The sequence below is a fragment of the Heteronotia binoei genome, chromosome 7, assembly GCF_032191835.1.
Source record: "Heteronotia binoei isolate CCM8104 ecotype False Entrance Well chromosome 7, APGP_CSIRO_Hbin_v1, whole genome shotgun sequence".
NCBI lineage: Eukaryota > Metazoa > Chordata > Lepidosauria > Squamata > Gekkonidae > Heteronotia > Heteronotia binoei.
The window spans coordinates 8,914,280-8,934,806 of record NC_083229.1 but is presented as its reverse complement, the minus strand read 5'-3'; the positions used below and the strand labels follow the sequence as shown (position 1 = coordinate 8,934,806).

The following is a 20,527-nucleotide window of genomic DNA, read 5'->3' as shown; positions in this document are numbered from 1 at the left end:
GAATGGACAAAAGTAGTTCAGTAATCTCCTCTGCCGGTTATGTTCTAACGGTGACTTCCATCAGGTGATAGGAGCCCCGTGGCGCAGAATGTTAAAGCTGCTGTACTGCAGTCTAAGCTCTACTCATGACCTGAGTTCGATCCCGGCGGAGGCTGGGTTCAGGTAGCCGGTTCAAGGTTGATGCAGCCTTTCATCCTTCTGAGGTTGGTGAAATGAGTACCCAGCTAGCTGGGGTCAAAGGGTAGATGACCGGGGAAGGCGCTGGGAAACCACCCCGTAACAAAAAAGTCTGCCATGTCACTCCATGGGTCAGTAACGACTTGGTGCTTGCACAGTGGCCTACCTTTACCTTACTAACTCACTATCTGTTTTCTCTATATTTAGGACTGCTTGCCGTTCCACACTTTTGTCTGAGGAAGCCTGAATAAAACTTTGTTGGTCTTAAAGGTGCCCCTTGACTTCTGCTTTGTTCTACTGCTTCAGACCAACACGGCTGCCCACCTGGATCGATCTACCTTTACCTCGGTCAGGTGATGCCACCATGTCATTCTTGTGGCTTGCCCGTGGTCTCAGAACTTCTTTGGTACCCTTTCCCTCAATAGTAGTAGAAGAAGAAGATATTGGATTTATACGGCGTTCTTACTCCGAATCTCAGCAGAACCAAGAGCTTTTCAAATCGCCTCTGCTCTCATGTGTTTCTTCTCGGAGTGGCTTACAATCTCCTTTCCCTCCCCCCGCCCCCAACAGACACCCTGTGAGATGGGTGGGGCTGAGAGAGCTCTCACAGAAGCTGCCCTTTTCAAGGTTCACAACTTTAATGTCAGTAACTCATAAAGTAGTAGTAGAAGAAGAAGAAGATGAAGAAGATATTGGATTTATATCCCGCCCTCCACTCCGAAGAGTCTCAGAGCGGCTCACAATCTCCTTTACCTTCCTCCCCCACAACAGACACCCTGTGAGGTAGAAGAAGATATTGGATTTATATCCCACCCTCCACTCCGAAGAGTCTCAGAGCGGCTCACAATCTCCTTTCCCTTCCTCCCCCACAACAGACACCCTGTGAGGAAGATGAAGATATTGGATTTATATCCCGCCCTCCACTCCGAGGAGTCTCAGAGCGGCTCACAATCTCCTTTACCTCCCCCCCCCCCAACAGAAACCCTGTGAGGTGGGTGGGGCTGGAGAGGGCTCTCACAGCAGCTGCCCTTTCAAGGACAACCTCTGCCAGAGCTATGGCTGACCAAAGGCCATCCCAGCAGGTGCAAGTGGAGGAGTGGGGAATCAAACCCAGTTCTCCCAGATAAGAGTCTGCACACTTAACCACTACACCAAACTGGCTCTCCAAGAAGACATTGGATCTATATGGCATTCTTACTCCGAATCTCAGCAGAACCAAGAGCTTTTCAAATCGCCTCTGCTCTCATGTGTTTCTTCTTCGACACCTTACCCAGCCGTTTCCAGCAGAGCTTCCAAGTCAGGCAAAATGCCCAACAGCCCATGCCAACTCTTGGGACTGCAACAGACTGCAAAGCGCAGATATTTAAAAGCATGGGAAGGACGTGCCAACTTGAGTTTTTCACCGGCAAGCCGGGTAAACAATTGCTTAATGGTACGGCTGAATTAATTTGTCAGACAAATTAAGAGATGAAGGCGTCCTTGTCATGTGCAAATCAATACTTGAGCAACTGTCGAGAGTTAATAAAGTTCGGCAGAACGAACTCACGAAATGATGGTTAATTATCCGTAGGAAAGGCCCAGGAAGTAGACAGGAAGCCGCTATGCTCGGAATGCTGAGACTGGAGGAAATAGCAGCATTCCTGAACCATCTTCAAAATTCCTGGAAGCCGCTATGCTCGGAATGCTGAGACTGGAGGAAATAGCAGCATTCCTGAACCATCTTCAAAATTCCTGGCAATAGACTTCCCTACCAGTGTTCCTTCTAAGCTGAGTTAGTGTGAGCTAGCTCACAGGTTTTGGGCCTCCAGCATTTTTGTCTTAGCTCAGGGAAAATGGCCCCAATTGAAGCAGAAGTAGTAGTAGTAGAGCAACCCCATGACGCAGAGTGGTAAAGCTGCAGTACTGCAGTCTGAGCTCTCTGCTCATGACCTCAGGTAGCCAGCTCAAGGTTGACTCAGCCTTCCATCCTTCCAAGGTCGGTCAAATGAGCTTGCTGGAGGGGAAAGTGTAGATGACTGGGGAAGGCAATGGCAAACCACCCTGTTAAAAAGCCTGCCGTGAAAACGTTGTGAAAGCAATGTCACCCCAGAGTCGAAAACGGTGCTTGCACAGGGGACTGCCTTTACCTTTTACAGCCCCGTGGCGCAGAGTGGTAAAGCTGCAGTACTGCAGTTGGAGCCCTCTGCTCATGACCTGAGTTCGATCCCAGAAGAAGCTGGTTCAGATTGCCGGCTCCAGGTCGACTCAACTTTCCATCCTTCCGAGGTTTGTCAAATGAGTTCCCAGCTTGCTGAGGGGAAAGTGTAGATGACAGGGGAGGCAATGGCAAACCACCCTGTTAAAAAGTCTGCCGTGAAAACATTGTGATGCAATGTCACCCCAGAGTTGGAAATGACTGCAGCTTGCATAGCGGACTACCTTTACCTTTTTTTAGTAGTAGTAGTAGAAGAAGATAATGAAGAAGGAGATGGAGAAGAAGATGATGAAGAAGATGATGAAGAAGAAGAGGAGGTTGGATTTATACAGTGTCCTTACTCCAAATCTCAGAGCAGCTTACAAACTCCTTTCCCTTCCTCCCCAGCAACAGACACCCTGTGAAATGGGTGGGGCTGAGAGAGCTCTCCCAGAAGCTGCCCTTTCAAGGCCAGAGCCTCAGAGCAGCTCACAATCTCCTTTCCCTTCCTCCCCCCAAAAGAGACACCCTGTGAGGTGGGTGGGGCTGAGAGAGCTCTCCTAGAAGCTGCCCTTTCAAGGTAGCTCACAACTTTAATGTCAGTAGCTCATAAAGTAGAATTTTTGAAGAAGATATTGGATTTATATCCCGCCCTCCACTCCGAAGAGTCTCAGAGCGGTTCACAATCTCCTTTACCTTCCTCCCCCCCAACAGACACCCTGTGAGAAGGGTGGGACTGGAGAGGGCTCTCCCAGCAGCTGCCCTTTCAAGGACAACCTCTGCCAGAGCTACGGCTGACCCAAGGCTGTTCCAGCAGGTGCAAGTGGAGGAGTGGGGAATCAAACCCGGTTCTCCCAGATAAGATTCCGCACACTTAACCACTACACCAACTGGCTCTCCAACCTGGCTCTTTGCTCACAAACTCCACAGTTTAGAAGGAGTTTTGCTCCCCTTAAAAATAGAAGAGCCATCATGGTGATTCACATTAGTGCTAGGGTCGGGGGACACAGGAAGGGGGAGTCACCAGGATGAGGAAGGAGACCCAGCCAATATGCAGCAATGCATTAAGTCACTGCCCCCATGATCCAGAAGTGACAACTTGGGGTCGTGGTAGAGAACTCACTGAAAACGTCAAGACAGTGTGCGTTTGCAATAAAAAAGGCCAACGCCATGCTGGGAATTATTAGGAAGGGAATTGAAAACAAATCAGCCAGTATCATAATGCCCCTGTATAAATCGATGGTGTGGTCTCATTTGGAGTACTGTGTGCAGTTCTGGTCGCCGCACCTCAAAAGGATATTATAGCATTGGAGAAAGTCCAATATATATAAAAATATATATAAAAATTTTGGCCACTGTGTGACCCAGAGTGTTGGACTGGGCGGGCCATTGGCCTGATCTAACATGGCTTCTCTTATGTTCTTAACATCATGTCGGGGTGACACTTCAGTATTTGGGCAAGGGGAGGGATGGTGGCTCAGTGGTAGAGCATCTGCCTGGTAAGCAGAAGGTCCCTGGTTCAATCCCTGGCATCTCCAAAAAGGGTCCAGGCAAGTAGGGGTGAAAATCCTCAGCTTGAGACCCTGGAGAGCCGCTGCCAGTCTGAGAAGACAATACTGACTTTGATGGACCAAGGGTCTGACTCAGTATAAGGCAGCTTCATATGCTTCATATGCTCATTGGGCAACAACAGGGCACAGAGGCTGAGGGTCATCCCCTGCTAAGAACATCGGAAGAGCCCTTCTGGATCAGACCAATGATCCATCTAATTCAGCATCCTTTCTCACGCAGTGACCAAGAAGTTCCTCTGAAGGACCAAAAACAGGGCCTGCAGGCTGGAGGCTGCTGAATCAGACCAGTGGTCCCTCTCTAGCCCAACATCCTGTCTCACCCAGCAGCCAATTAATTCCTCTGGAGGGCCAACAACAGGGCAGAGAGGCTGTGGCTCAGCAGATGTTTCTGGCGACTCTGAAGCAAGGGATTGGCCTCTCTACTCATGAGTTGCAGCCAACTTCTTCCAAGTAACACAGACACCCCATCCCAAGAGGAAGCCTTTCCAATCGGAGACTGGAGCCTCCGGAGGGGGAAAGTCACGTGGTGGCTTTGGGGGCGTGGCTTCCCCCCGCCGACCAGCAGACTGGGGGCGGGAAGGAGCCTGGGAAAGCGGAAGAACCCCTGCTGGGACCTGGGGATTGGCAAGCCTAGCTTCACTGGATGTCCTCGAGTTCTCATGTTTTGGAAGAGGGGAAAACAAAACAAAGGGTCTCCAGTCTGGGTTTAGAGCAAAAAACAAAGAATCTCCAGTCTGCATATAGAGGAGTTTGACATTTCCACCAAAAGACCTTGAGTGCTCTGTACATCCCGCATTTGAGTCTAAAGAAACATCAATTGGCTGGAAAAATCTGTCATGCCAGCTGCACAACGATCCCAACGACACATTACATGGAGTTTTAGGATTCCTCCCTGTGCTTTTTAATGTTACCTGAGAAAGCTGTGAGGCTGAGCAGGAGGACGAATAGGAATGATCAACGCTTCCCCTGAACTTATTGTTCTGCTTAAAAAGAAATCCCCTCCCCAGCTGTTTTTTTCCAGGCGTGGAAGAAAATATACAAGAGTTGCACATCTTTGCCCTTCTACGTGGGAGTCAATTAGGAAGGCTGCCAATCTCAAAGTGGGGTCTGGCGATTAAAGGGTTGGAACCCTTTCCTTATGAAGAAAGGTTAAAACGCTTGGGGTCCTTTAGTTTGGAGAAGCGTCGACTGCAGGGTGACATGATAGAGGTTTACAAGTGTATGCATGGGATAGAGAAGGCAGAGAAAGAAGTCCTTTTCTCCCTTTCTCACAATGCAAGAACTTGTGGGCGCTCAACGAAACTGCTGAGCAGTCGGGTTAGAACGGATAAAAGGAAGTCCTTCTTCACCCAAAGGGTGATCAGCACATGGAATTCACTGCCACAGGAGGTGGCGGCCGCTACAAGCATAGCCAGCTTCAAGAGGGGATTGGATAGGCATATGGAGCAGAGGTCCATCAGAGGCTATTAGCCACAGCTTATTGTTGGAACTCTCCATCTGGGGCAAGTGATGCTTTGTATTCTTGGTGCTTGGGGGGCACAGTGGGAGGGCTTCTAGCATCCTGGCCCCACTAATGGACCTCCTGATGACACCTGGTTTTTGTGGCCACTGAGTGTTGGACTGGATGAGCCACTGGCCTGACCCAACATGGCTTCTGTTATGTCTTATCTCCTGGAATTACAACAGGTCACAGTGCTCCGTTCCCCTGGAGAAAATGGCTGCTTAGGAGAGTGAACTCTCTGGACATCACCGTGGAGAGGCCCCTCCCCTCTCCAAATCCTGCCGTCCCCACGCCCCACCCCCAAATCTCCAGGAATTTCCCCAACCCAGAGCTGACAACCCTAGAAGATTCGGCTGCGCTCCCTTCCTTCCCAAACTCCATCCTCCCCAAGTACTGCACAGAAATCTCCAGGGATTTCCCAATGGAGACGTTGGCAACCCTATCAATCAGAGATGGTAGGCAGCCTCTGTCCCTGCTTTCAGCCTCCCTTGGCTGCTTTTCATGGTTTAAAAAAGTTTGATGCTCCTATGGCATGCCGTTTTCCTGGAGAGCCGGTTTGGTGTAGCGGTTAAGTGTGCGGACTCTTCTCTGGGAGAACTGGGTTTGAAGAAGAAGATATTGGATTTATATCCCTCCCTCCACTCCGAATCTCAGAGCGGCCCACAATCTCCTTTATCTGCCTCCCCCACAACAGACACCCTGTGAGGCGGATGGGGCTGAGAGAGCTCTCCCAGAAGCTGCCCTTTCAAGGACAAAGTCTCAGAGTGGCCTTCAATCTCCTTTCCCATCCTCCCCCCCACAACAGACACCCTGTGAGGTGGGTGGGGCTGAGAGGGCTCTTACAGCAGCTGCCCTTTCAAGGACAACCTCTGTCAGAACTATGGCTGACCCAAGGCCATTCCAGCAGCTGCAAGTGGAGGAGTGGGAATCAAACCCCATGCTCCCAGATAAGAGTCCACACACTTAACCGCTACACCAACTGCCTTCCTACTCCTTTCTTCCCTTGATTCCCTTCTCCTTATCTGGAAGAACCAGGTTTCATTCCCCACTCCTCCACTTGCATCTGCTGGAATGGCCTTGAATCAGCCATAGCTATTGCAGGAGTTGTCCTTGAAAAGGCAGCTTCTGGGAGAGCTCTCTCAGCCCTACCCACCTCAAAGGGTCTCTGTTGTGGGGGGAGAAGATATAGGAGATTGCAAGCCGCTCTGAGTCTCTGATTCAGAGAGAAGAGCAGGGTATAAATCTGCAGTCTTCTTCTCCTTCTGCTTATTCTTTGGCTTTCTCCTTTTTTTTAAAAAAAAAGAAAGTCTGTCCTTTATTCTTCGATAAATCACTTTCTGTGGGCTCTCCTTCCTTGGAGAGGAACAAGAGAACTGCACAAGAGGTGGTGGCGGCCACAAGCATGGCCACCTTCAAGAGGGGTTTAGATAAAAACATGGAGCAGAGGTCCATCAGTGGCTACTAGCCACAGTGTGTGTGTGTGTATATCACAGAATGTTGGACTGGATGGGCCATTGGCTTGATCTAACATGGCTTCTCTTATGTTCTTATGGAGGGTTTTGAAACAGAGGCTAGATGGCCATGTGACAGCAATGAAGATCCTGTGAATTTAGGCGGAGGTGTTTGTGAGTTTCCTGCATTGTTCAGGGGGTTGGATTAGATGACCCTGGAGGTCCCTTCCAACTCTTCTATGATTCTATATGCATGGTCCTTCAGTGCAGGCCAATTTAACAACACCTGAGGGCCGGGTGCTATTGTACCTCCTAGTTTGCCCAATCCAATCTTGCATGCACTGTGTCATCCTTCCCCGTCCATCTCCCTCCTGCCCCCACCCCAATCACAGCCCCCAGCGTTCACCATAACCTTGTAACTTAGTTTAAGACCGGATGGGATTTTCCAATGTCATTTAGGAAAGGCAAAACCCGTGTTTCAAGGTCAAACGTCGATGCCTCAACTGACGGAAACGCAGTCACAATTACTAATTAGCAGGAACCATAAAATTATGTTTTCCATTCTTATAATTGCAGTGTTTATTGGCTACAGCACTTTAAATGTAATATATTTCGCAAAGTTGACATTGATGCATGGCCTGAATGTGGAACGTCTTTGGCTTCTGTCCCACTGGATACGATCAGGTGCTCTGCAAAAGAAAGGGAGGGAAAACAACCTTATTAATAATCATGATTCTTGTGGGAGGGAGAGAGGAAGGAAGGAGGGAGGGAGGGAGGAGGGAGGGAGGGGAGGAAGAAGAAGGAAGGAAGAAGGAAGGAAGGAAGGAAGGAAGGAAGGAAGGAAGGAAGGAAGGAAGGAAGGAAGGAAGGAAGGAAGGAAGGAAGGAAGGAAGAAGGGAGGGAGGGAGGAAAGAAGGAAGGAAGGAAGGAAGGAAGGAAGGAAGGAAGGAAGGGAAGGAAGGAAGGAAGGAAGGAAGGAAGGAAGGAAAGGAAGAAAGGCTGGAAGGAGGGAGGGAGGGAAGAAGGAAGGAAGGAAGGGGGAAGGAGGGAGGAGAGGAAGGAAAGAGAGAGGGAGGAAAGAAGGAAGGAGGGAGGGTGGAGGGAAAGAAGGAAGGAAGGAGGGAGGGAGAAGGAAAGAAGGAAGGAGGGAGGGAGGGAAGGAAGGAAGGAGGGAGAGGGGGAGGGAGGAAGAGAGGGAAGGAAGAAGGAAGGAAGGGAGAGAAAGGAAGGAGGGAGGGAAGGAAGGAGGGAGGGAGGGAAGGAACTAGGTTCTTGTTATGCAGTGAGTTGCAGCCAATGTCGTCTCTTCCAGCAGAGAACCACAGGATTCTTCCATTCCTCTTGAGGAGCCCTCCATGCAAACACACACCCGGGAGGTGGGGGGACAGACCACTTGGACCTTCCCTTCCGCAGCACCCTCAGGTAGGGAAACACCACACTTTCGGCTCGGGGGGATTGGAGGAGCTGCTGTGATCCCTCTGAGCCGAAAGAACACTCGGCCCTTCAGAGGACGCTGGTGAAGGGAAACACCATTCTTTCTCAGTTCGGACGGATCAGATTCCCTCAGAGCCGAGAAAAAGAAGATTTTGGATTTATATCCCGCCCTATACTCTGAATCTCAGAGTCTCAGAGTGGTCACAGTCTCCTCTACCTTCCCCCCCACAACACACACACAACAAACACCCTGTGAGGTGGGTGGGGCTGAGAGTTCTTTTATAGCAGCTGCCCTTTCAAGGACAGCTTCTATGAAAGCTCTGGCTGACCCAAGGCCATCTCAGCAGCTGCAAATGGAGGAGTGGGGGAATCAAACCCGTTCTCCCAGATGAGAGTCCGCGCACTTCACCACTACACCAAACTGCTCTCTACAACCAAAATGAGTGGGAGGCTCAGGGATGAGTGTGAGTGGCCTCGTTTGCCAACTCCCACGTGCCGCCCTGCGCATAAGGCAGTTTCATGTCTTCATGGGAGGAGAGCTCAGCAAAGTGAGATCAACCCACCTACCAACCTTCATAGCCATCCAATGGCAGCCGAACGATGCGACTCCATGGGGTTTTGAAGGCAAGAGGTGGTTCCCAGTTGCCTGCCTCTGCGCAGCAGATCCGGACTTCCTTGGTGGTCTCTCATTCAAGAACTAACCAGGGCTCATCTGCTTCGCTTCTGAGATCTATGAGGCTCAGGCTTGCCCGTGCTACCCAGGTCAGGGCGAACCCTTTGCCCTAATCGAGTTTATTCTGGGTTGAACTTCACAAAAAGGTAGAGTAAATGTCCTCTGTTTCTTTTCTTTAAAAAATACGTTGTTTCTGGTTTCGTCCACCGTTTCAGGTAGGGCCCCGTGGCGCATAGTGGGAAAGCTGCAGCACTGCAGTCCTCAGCTCTGCCTCACGACCTGAGTTTGATCCCGGCGGAAGCTGGGCTTTCAGGTAGCCGGCTCGAGGTCGACTCAGCCTTCCGCCCTTCCGAGGTCGGTCAAAGGAGTCCCCAGCTTGCTGGGGGGGAAAGCGGAGAGGGACTGGGGAGGCAATGGCAAACCACCCCGTCAAAAGTCTGCCGTGAAAACGTTGTGAAAGCAACATCACCCCAGAGTCGGAAATGACTGGTGCTTGCACAGGGGACCTTGCCTTTACCTTGAAGAGCCCCATGGCGCAGAGTGGTAAGGCTGCAGTGCTGCAGTCGGAGCCCTCTGCTCACGACTGAGTTCGATCCCCGGCAGAAGCTGGGCTTTCAGGTAGCCGGCTCAAGGTTGACTCAGCCTTCCGTCCTTCCGAGGTCGGTCAAATGAGTCCCCAGCTTGCTGGGAGGAAAGTGTGGATGACCGGGGAAGGCAATGGCAAACCACCCTGTAAAAAGTCTGCCGTGAAAACATCGTGAAAGCAATGTCACCCCAGAGTCGAAACGACTGGTGCTTGCACAGGGGGCCTTTCCTTCCTACTTGGTTTTAGAGGAGCCCCTTGGTGCAGAGTGGCCAGCTGTTGTATTGCAGTCCAAGCTCTGCTCATGACCTGAGTCCCCAGCTGCTGGGGGAAAGTGTAGAGGACTGGGGAAGGCAAGGGCAAACCACCCCGTTAAAAAGTCTGCTGTGAAAACGTCGTGAAAGCAACGTCACCCCAGAGTCGGAAACGACTGGTGCTTGCACAGGGGGCCTTTCCTTTCCTCCCTTTCCTTCAGGTAGGGTTGCTAACTCTGGTTGGGTCATTTCCTGGAGATCTGAAGATAGAGCACGGAGAGGGGAGGGTTCGGGAGAGGGGTCTTCAGCGGGGTATCCAGGCCTTGAATTCAGCAGGTGCTCACAGGAGCATGGCTCCTGAACCTCCAGCCAGGGCCTGCGTGCAGTGGGGAGTTTCTCTGCCCGCTGCACATAGATCCGGGGGGCATATGCAAATGAGATATACTACTGAGCTCCTGCACCTTTTTCCCTACAAAATGACCCCTGGGGATATGCTGTAGAGTCCATCCTCCAAAACGGCCATTTTCTCCAGGGGGAACGGATCTGGAAGCTGCTTCTATCCTAGATAGAATGGAAGGACTCCTGTGGTTCTCTACTGGAAGATGTGACATTGGCTGCGGCTCACTGCATAACAAGAACTTCCTTCCTTCCTTCCTTCCTTCCTTCCTTCCTTCCTTCCTTCCTTCCCTTCCTTCCTTCCTTCCTTCCTTCCTTCCTTCCTTCCTTCCTTCCTTCCTTCCTTCCTTCCTTCCTTCCTTCCCTCCTTCCCACAAACATCTGACATTCATTTCTTGTGGCTCTCAAACATCTGACATTTATTCGGGTGTGTCTCTTATGTTAAGTGAGTTTGGCCACCCCGGCCTATGGTTATGGTATTTATTCATCTGCTTATTGAGGGATGGATTGTTTTTGCTCCATTTCTACCCTGCCGCGCTTCCCAATGGGAACCCAAAAAAGTTTGCAGAATTTTCTTCTCCTCCACTACCCCACAAGAACGCTGTTGGGGGATGTCATGATCCTGGGCCTAGCGAGGCCTGCAGGCCCCAGGGAGGCCAGAGAGCCAGTTTGGTGTAGTGGGTAAGTGCACGGACTCTTATCTGGGAGAACCGGGTTTGATTCCCCACTCCTCCACTTGCACCTGCTGGAATGGCCTTGGGTCAGCCAGAGCTCTCTTATCTGGGAGAACCCGGTTTGATTCCCCACTCCTCCACTTGCACCTGCTGGAATGGCCTTGGGTCAACCAGAGCTCTCTTATCTGGGAGAACCGGGTTTGATTCCCCCACTTCCTCCACTTGCAGCTGCTGTAGGGTTGCCAATCCCAGGTGGGGGCAGGGGATTCTCCGGTTTGGAGGCCCTCCCCCCCGCTTCAAGGTTGTCAGAAAGCAGGGGGAGGGGAGGGAAATATCTTCTGGGAACTCTATTATTCCCTATGGAGATTTCTTCCCATAGAAAATCATGAAGAATTGATCCGCGGGTATCTGGGGCTCTGGGGGGGGGCTGTTTTTTTGGGGTAGAGACACCAAATTTTTCAGTATAGCATCTAGTGCCTCTCCTCAAACTATCCCCCAAGTTTCAAAAAGATTGGACCAGGGGGTCCGATTCTATGAGCCCCAAAAGAGGTGCCCCTATCATTCATTATTTCCTATGGAAGGAAGGCATTGAAAAGGTGTGCCGTCCCTTTCAATGTGAGGGCCAGAACTCCCTTTGGAGTTCAATGATGCTTGTCACAGCCTTGATCTTGGCTCCACCCCTAATGTCTCCTGGCTCCACCCCCAAAGTCTCCTGGCTCCACCCCCAGAATCCCCAGATATTTTTTGAATTGGACTTGGCAAACCTAACCTGCTGAGATGGCCTTGGGTCGACCATAGCTCTTGCAGGAGTTGTCCTTGAAAGGGCAGCTGCTGTGAGAGCCATCTCAGCCCCACCAACCTCACAGGGTGTTTGTTGTGGGGTGGGGAAGGTAGAGGAGATTGTGACTGCTCTGAGACTCTGAGATTCAGAGTATAGGGTGGGATATAAATCCAATCCCCTCTGTTGCTCTGATTGGGTAGCAAGGGGATTGGAGGGAAACAGGCCCAGAGAGGGGTGGGGCCTGGGAAGAGAATATAAAGGCCAAGCCCAGGAAGTGGGTGTTCTTTCCCTGGAAGGCTTAGCTGAAGGCAGGCTGTGGCCTGGAGAGCTGGAAGCAGGGGGAAGGTCCTTACCCAAGGGGGTAAGTGTTAGTATTAGTTTAGGGAGTGTATGCATAGACATAAAAAAGGCCAAGCCCAGGAAGTGGGTGTTCTTTCCCTGGAAGGCTTAGCTGGAGGCAGGCTGTTGCCTGGAGAGCTGGAAGCAGGGGAAAGGTCCTTCCTCAAGGGGGTAAGTGTTAGTATTAGTTTAGGGAGTGTATGCCTAGACATAAAAAGGCCAAGCCCAGGAAGTGGGTGTTCTTTCTCTGGAAGGCTTAGCTGGAGGCAGGCTGTTGCCTGGAGAGCTGGAAGCAGGGGAAAGGTCCTTCCTCAAGGGGGTAAGTGTTAGTATTAGTTTAGGGACTGTATGCCTAGACATAAAAAGGCCAAGCCCAGGAAGTGGGTGTTCTTTCTCTGGAAGGCTTAGCTGGAGGCAGGCTGTTGCCTGGAGCGCTGGAAGCAGGGGAAAGGTCCTTCCTCAAGGGGGGTAAGTGTTAGTATTAGTTTAGGGACTGTATGCATAGACATAAAAAGGCCAAGCCCAGGAAGTGGGGTGTTCTTTCTCTGGAAGGCTTAGCTGGAGGCAGGCTGTTGCCTGGAGAGCTGGAAGCAGAGGAGAGACCCTTACACAAGGGGGTAAGTGCTGGTAAGAGTAGGAACTGTAAGAAAAACGCTTTAGGGCATTTGTTTATTTCCCCTTCACCCTTTTACTGTTTTATGCACCTTGTTAATTCATATTGCACTAAAATAAAACCTTTTCGTTGTTGTTCCCTCTGCCTGATCTTCACGCCTATTATTTGGCCTATGGAGGGGACTCTGGGCCTTTTCAAGGGGAACCTTTAACCCAGCGTGGTGGCAGCACTTGGTAAGACCCCCCTGAGTCATGACAGGGGAGGTTAGGCTAAGGAGTTGTGACTGACCTAAGGTCCCCCAGCAAGTTACTATGGCAGAGTAGGGTTCTGAACCTGGCTTTCTGAGATCGTAGTCCCATGCTGGCTCTCTGGCTGGATTTGGCCTTTGACGGTGGACTGAGATGAGCATATGGATCATTCCCCCGTTTTATAATTTTGGATGAGAGCAAGGTGACTCCAAAGCCAAGGAAATCACAAATTTGACACAACATGGAAGGAAAACAACCCTCGATTTGGGCTTTTGAAGCAGGCTTTGCTCAGACAGCGGCTTAATCTGAGAACGGCATCGCTGGTCGAGCAAATCTCTCCCGCGCTCACTCTGCCTTCCTTTGAAGGTTTTTTTTTTTCCTGTGCAGCTTGAGATGGAGACACACAGCAGGCCCGTAATATCCTTTCGAAACCCATTCATCTCCGCGTTGGCCTGTGGTGCTGAAAAGCCAACGCTATTCCACCTTTTCTCCTGTCTCCAAAGCCCTTTTCAATCTGCATTGTTCTGAGCGGGCTGTAATGTTGCAGTGATAAAGACTCGGCCCCGCTCCATCTTCTCCCCATTAACAGGAATGATCTGATAGCGTCTCAGAAGGAAGGTATAGATATAGATTTGCTACCATATGTTACCAATAAATTGTTTTAAATCGAGAAGGAAGGTGGCAGCCAGGGTGCTTTTTTCGAGGGGGTATGAATTAGCGGCGAGCCCCCCATAAAGCGATGTGGGGCATCTGACCAAGGATAAAAGGAAGTCCTTCACCCAAAGGGTGATTAACATGTGGAATTCACTGGGCCAGCAGGTGGTGGCAGCTACAGGCATAGATAGCTTCAAGAGGGGATTGGATAAAAATATGGAGCAGAGCATCAGTGGTTATTAGCCACAGTGTATTGTTGGAACTCTGGGGCAGTAATGCTCTGTATTCTTGGTGCTAGTGGGGGGGCACAGTGGAAAGGCTTCTAGCCCCACTGGTGGACCTCCTGATGGCACTTTTTTTTTTGTGGCCACTGTGTGACACAGAGTGTTGGACTGGATGGGCCATTGGCCTGATCCAACATGGCTTCTCTTATGTTCTTATGTGACACAGAGTGTTGGACTAGAGGGGCCGCTGGCCTGATCCAACATGGCTTCTTTTATGTTCTTATGTGACGCAGAGTGTTGGACTGGAGGGGCGATTGGCCTGATCCAACAGGGGTTCTCTTATGTTCTTATGTGTGACACAGAGTGTTGGACTGGATGGGCCATTGGCCTGGTCCAACATGGCTTCTCTTATGTTCTTATGTGACACAGAGTGTTGGACTGGAGGGGCCGCTGGCCTGATCCAACATGGCTTCTTTTATGTTCTTATGTGACGCAGAGTGTTGGACTGGAGGGTGATTGGCCTGATCCAACAGGGGTCTCTTATGTTCTTATGTGTGACACAGAGTGTTGGACTGGATGGGCCATTGGCCTGGTCCAACATGGCTTCTCTTATGTTCTTATGTGTGACACAGAGTGTTGGACTGGATGGGCCACTGGCCTGATCCAACATGGCTTCTCTTATGTTCTTATGTGACACAGAGTGTTGGAATGGATGGGCCATTAGCCTGATCCAACATGGCTTCTTTTAGGTTCTTATGTGTGACACAGAGTGTTGGACTGGATGGGCCATTGGCCTGATCCAACATGGCTTCTCTTATGTTCTTATGTGACACAGAGTGTTGGACTGGAGGGGCCGCTGGCCTGATCCAGCATGGCTTCTCTTATGTTCTTATGTGACACAGAGTGTTGGACTGGAGGGGCCACTGGCCTGATCCAACATGGCTTCTCTTATGTTCTTATGTAACACAGAGTGTTGGACTGGAGGGGCCATTGGCCTGATCCAACATGGCTTCTCTTATGTTCTTATGTAACACAGAGTGTTGGACTGGAGGGGCCATTGGCCTGATCCAACATGGCTTCTCTTATGTTCTTATGATCCAGAGGGCATGCCCCAATGGAAGAAAAAATAGACCGCCCTTTATACCCTGCCCTTCTCTCTGAATCAGAGTCTCAGAGCGGCTTACAATCTCCTTTGCCTTCCTTCCTCACAACAGACACACTGTAAGGTAGGTGGGGCTGAGAGACCTCTCACAGCAGCTGCTCTTTCAAGGACAACTCCTGCGAGAGCTATGGCTGACCCAAGGCCATTCCAGCAGGTGCAAGTGGAGGAGCGGGGAATGAATCCTGGTTCTTCCAGATAAGAGTCCACACATTTAACCACCACACCAAACTCTGGCTCTGGAGTGCTCAACATAGACTTTTAAGAATTGTTGGGTTGGGGGACTTCCTGTTTGGCTGGAAGACAGTCTGCAGCTCCCTAACAGAGGGGGATTTTATTGTCACTGTTCAGGGTATTAAAGACCCCTGATAAGGTCTATGCTCATTAACCCTAGGCAAGGGTTAACCCAAGACGACTTATCTTCCTTTAATGCTGTTGATATCGAACTGGAGCAGTCAGGGAGCTGACTCCTTCATTTCTTGATGTCCGCAATGGAATGTCAACCATCGTCCTGCAGTGACTCTAAAGTGACTTCGGTCACTTAAGGCTGTCGGAATCCAAGCACGCTAGAAGGACTGATTTTAATTGCAAGAAAATAGCAGCCGGGGGAGTTGAGAACATCTAAAAGGTAGACTCATCCATTCTTATCTTCACTCTGAGAGACTTTGAATATAGTTTAAACACTGAGTGGATTAATAACAGACGAAGGCAAAGCATAATTGAATGAAAAAAAACTTTTACCTTGTTAAGCTGAGCTCTGTGGCTTTGGATGTGAACAACAGCAAAAAAAAAAAAAAAAACCTTTCAAGATAAGAGTGAAAGTTGGCAATGGGAGGCTGGTGACGCAGAAGAAAGAAAGAGAGTTGCCGTGTATATATGCCCATAAACTGCAGAACCTAGAATGAACTGAGCTGAGTGGGGCACAGCAGGAAAAGAATTCAGCTTGGGAAAACTGAACGCCGTAAAAACAATTGCCTTCAAAGATATTTTGAGAAAGGACATATTGTTGTGAATTTTTGTGGTTGCGGTTTCTTCATGCAGCTCAAAAAACTGCGAGATTAGACACGAGATCAGTCTAAGCTGTGACAGGAAGTGAAACTAAAAGGGGCTGGACAATAAATCAGAGCCTATAAGGACAACAAGAGCTGTGACATCCGACCTTTGAACTAGGAAGGAATTGAGTCCAAGACTCAGATCAAGAAAGACGAAGAGAGACCTCTCTAGGCTGGAACTGTACCATAGAGAAATAAACGATTGCCATTTTAAAAGGGAGAAAAACTGTCAAAATTGTAAAATTCAATATCTTTGCTCAGGAAGAAGGGAGAAAAACGAAACTAGTCTCATCTGAAAGAACTGGCTCTAAGCTATTGGATTGGATGCTAAATTTTATGTGGGATTTTTTTAAGGTTTGGTGATTTTTTATATGTCAGTAGAAAGAACAACACGTGCAAGAGCCCAATCATTTGACAAGATGCAGGCTCAATTTGACGCTCTGGAGGCAAAAATGTTAAAAGCTATGGACAAATTGCATTTGGCAATAAAAAAAGATATTAAAAAAGAAGTTGGAGACCTTAAGAAGGAGATAGAGAATTTTAAGGAAGAGACTCAAAATAAAGTGAAAGAGGTAGAGATGAAAGTGGATACACAGGCCTCTGCCTTGCTAAAATTCAAGAAAAGGTCATAATACACGACTGTAAGTTGCTGGAGTCACAAGTGCGTCTAAGAGGGGTACCTGAAAAAGAAGACACAGACTTAAAAGGCTATATGGTGGATATCATCACTGAGTACATAGAAGAAGACCCTGACAGATTTAAGAGTATGTTGGAGGGTGCCTACAGAGTCAACTCAGTTTATGCGAAAAATAAAGGTCTGCCAAGAGACATCGTCATAAGATTAAGATCAAAAGAAGTGCAGAGAAAATTTTGAGGAAAGGGTACCAAAAAGCCTGGGCAATAGAAGGGAGCAGAGTTAAAATAATGAAAGAGCTACAAGAGAAGTGATCAGCGATAGGAAAAAGTACAAGAAGCTAACCGATCAGTTGCGTGCAGAGGGCACAAGATATAGATGGATAATACCAGAGGGTCTTGGATTTGAACAAAATGGCAAAAGGATTACAATAAGAAGCGAACAAGAGATGCATAGCTTTTTGAAGAAAATAAAGAACCAACATCATAATGGAGTACAAATTACTATCTTGGAATATAAATGGACTAAATTCACCACAGAAAAGAAGGAGAACATTTCATTGGATTAAAAAGCAAAAATGTAATATAATTTGTTTACAGGAAGTTCATATACAACGCAAGGACAGTAAATTTTTGTGGAATAGAAATTTGGGGTTGGAATTTTTTTCACTAGCAGAGCAAAAGAAAAGAGGGGTGGTTTTTTACATTAAAGAACAACTTGACCCAAAATTAATCTTTAAAGACAAAGAAGGAAGATACATTGCTGTTGAGGTGACGATAGAGGCGAAAAAAACGTTACTACTAGGACTCTATGCACCCAATGGAGCGAAAGACAAATTCTTTAAAGACATAAATAGACAAATGGACGAAGAGACTTATGACCAGGTATTGATGATGGGCGATTTTAATGGGACAATACAAAATAACCTTGACAGATCAAGTCCAAAGAAGAATGATAAAGAAGGGAAGCTGCCCAATTCTTTCTTTGAGTTGATTAAACAGGAAAATCTAGAAGACATTTGGAGAAAGTTCAACCCTGAGGTAAGAGACTATACATTTTTCTCAGCAAGGCATAATTCTTTTTCCAGAATTGACATGTTGTGGGGTTCCCAAGGCTTGGGCCTCATAACAAAAAAAATTGAGATTCTTCCAAAGGTTTGGGCGGACCATAATCCAATATGCTGGTCAACAAAATTGCAAAGAAAATCAAGAAGATGGAGAATTAATGAGGATTTACTACAAAATAAAGACACTGTATCATTCTTAGAAAAGGAGACTGCAGCATTCTTCCAAATAAATGAAACGGATGATATGGAATATCCAACAGTATGGGACACTTATAAAGCAGTAATGAGGGGTATATTAATTACATTGAATAATAAAGACAAAAGAGCAAGAGAAGAAAGGCTGTCAGCACTGCAAAATGAAATAGATAAAAAAGAAAAGGACTTAAAAAAAAGACCAGGGAAGAAAAAATTAATAAAAGAAATTACGATATTACAATCCCAAGTTAAACATTTGCTGAATAAAGAATTAGAATGGAATTTGAAAAATTTGAAACAGAAATCGTTTGAAAGTGCAAACAAACCTGGTAAATACCTGGCCTGGCAATTAAAAAAAAGGAAAGAAAATAAGACTATAAATAAAATCATGGCAAATGGGAAAACAGTAGTGGATCAAGAAGGAATTAAAAGAGAATTCTTTAAATACTATGCAAATTTATTCAAGGGTGTGAATGTAAGTAAAGAAAAAGTGGAAGAGTATCTACGAAACATTCAGGTGGCACCTTTGACGGAACATATGAAAAAGATATTAAATGACCCAATAGAGAAAATTGAAATAGAAGCAGCAATAAAAGCAATGCAAGAGGGTAAAGCTCCAGGGCCAGATGGATTCACGTCAAAATTTTACAAATCTCTCAAGGATGAATTAACACCCAAACTGTTGAAGTTGTTAAACACGATAAGAGAAGAAGGGAAAATCCCAAAGACCTGGAGGGAAGCTGTAATCTCTCTGATTCCTAAGGAAGATAAAGATAGCACAAACGTAAAAAAAGAATTGTTGGGTTGTGGGTGGGGCCATGGAGGGCAGCAGCCTCCTGAGTACCACTGTGTCTCTTCCAGTAAAAAACTAACATAAGAACATAAGAGAAGCCATGTTGGATCAGGCCAGTGGCCCATCCAGTCCAACAGTCTGTGTCACATATAAGAACATAAGAGAAGCCATGTTGAATCAGGCCAGTGGCCCCTCCAGTCCAACACTCTGTGTCACACAGTGGCCAAAAAAACCAGGTGCCATCAGGAGACCCATCAGTGGGGCCAGGACACTAGAAGCCCTCCCACTGTTGCCACCCCAAGCACCAAGAATACAGAGCATCACTGCCCTAGACAGAGAGTTCCATAAGAACATAAGAGAAGCCAGCAATTCTTCCTACCGCTAGAGGTGCTGCGGCTCCGTTCCTGATGCCTCTAGGTCAGGTGAGCTGGTTCAGACCATTTCCGGCCTGTGAAAGATGAATATCAGTTTCCAGCGGCAGCTGTGCGTCATTACTGATGCTTTGAAACAGCAACAGGACACCACTGGTGGTCACGTATAGCTCATAGATCAAGCTAGTATGACCCATCGTGCATGACTTACAATCTCTGCTGGATAGTGTTGGCATGTTATCCACAGCTATACAAACCGAAGGAGATACTACAGTCGGTACTGAAATGAGTCATACCTGGGACCTTGTCTCTTTTTTGGGACAACATTGAAGAAGAAGAATTGCAGATCTATACCCCGCCCTTATTTATTTCTTTTTATCCGTAGGAGGAAGGCAAGACTCACAAGGGTTGCTACAGATTATAACAATTTAAAAGCAGTGAAGACAAGTGAGGCTGAGAACAGAGGAGGAGAAGGAGGACAAAGGAAAAGAAGGAAGAGAAGGAGAAGGAGAAGATTATGAGGAAGGAGGAGGAGAAGAAGATGAGAAAGAAGGAGGAGGAGGACAAAGGAAAAGATGGAAGAGGAGAAGAAGAAGATAAGGAGGAGGAGGAGAAGAAGATGAGAAAGAAGGAGGAGGAGGACAAAGGAAAAGAAGGAAGAGGAGGAGAAGAAGATGATGAGGAAGAAGGAGGAGGAGGCGGACAAAGGAAAAGAAGGAAGAGAAGGAGGAGAAGAAGAAGATGATGAGGGAGGAGGAGGAGGAAGAGGGGGAGAAGAAGAAGGAGAAGGAGAAAAAGAATAAACTGCCTTGCTCTTCTCTACCTGAAGGAGTCTTGGAGCAGTTTACAATCTCCTTCAATTCTTCTCCCCACAACAGACAACCCTATTTTATCTATCTATCTATCTATCTATCTATCTATCTATCTATCTATCTATCTATCTATCTATCTATCTATCTATCTATCTATCTATCTATCATCTATCTAATTTATATCCCGCCCTCCCCCAACAGGCTCAGATGGGGTAGGTGGGGCTGAGAGAGCTCTTCTGGAGGAGGTGGAGGAGACTGGATTTATACCCCACCCTTCACTTGAGATTTCAGAGAGACTTACAATCTCCTTTCCCTTCCTCTCCCCACAACAGACACCCTATGAGGTAGGTGGGGCTGAGGGAGCTCTGAGAGAACTGTGAGTGATCCAAGGTCATCCAGCTGGCTGCATATGGAGGAGTGAGGAATCCAACCCAGTTCTCCGGATTAGAGTCTCTTTAACCATTACACCACAGCCGGCCGGAAGAGGCAGAAGGAAGACAGAAATAAGAAGCTGCAGCCTCTGCCTAGGGGACAATGCCTCACAACAACAAAAACACGTTCTAAGTCAGTGGCAAAAACTGACCCAAAAGGAATGTGCTTTGTGACATCCCTAAACATTTGCAAGGCAGGATCTCTGGAAACCGGTAGAAATTAAGCCAGCAAATCCCAGCATTCTGTTTTAGTCGAGCAAAGTTGTGG

General features: G+C 48.1%; 1 protein-coding gene across 1 annotated transcript in view; it reads right to left on the bottom strand.

Annotated features, from left to right (window-relative positions):
- Nucleotides 1-7,422: 7,422 nt before the first annotated feature.
- Nucleotides 7,423-20,527, bottom strand: part of TSNARE1 (t-SNARE domain containing 1) — a 570,576-nt gene continuing 557,471 nt past the window's right edge. The window contains exon 10 of the mRNA XM_060243065.1: nucleotides 7,423-7,562. The gene's annotated coding sequence lies outside the window, so the exon portion shown is untranslated. The remainder of the gene's footprint in view (nucleotides 7,563-20,527) is intronic.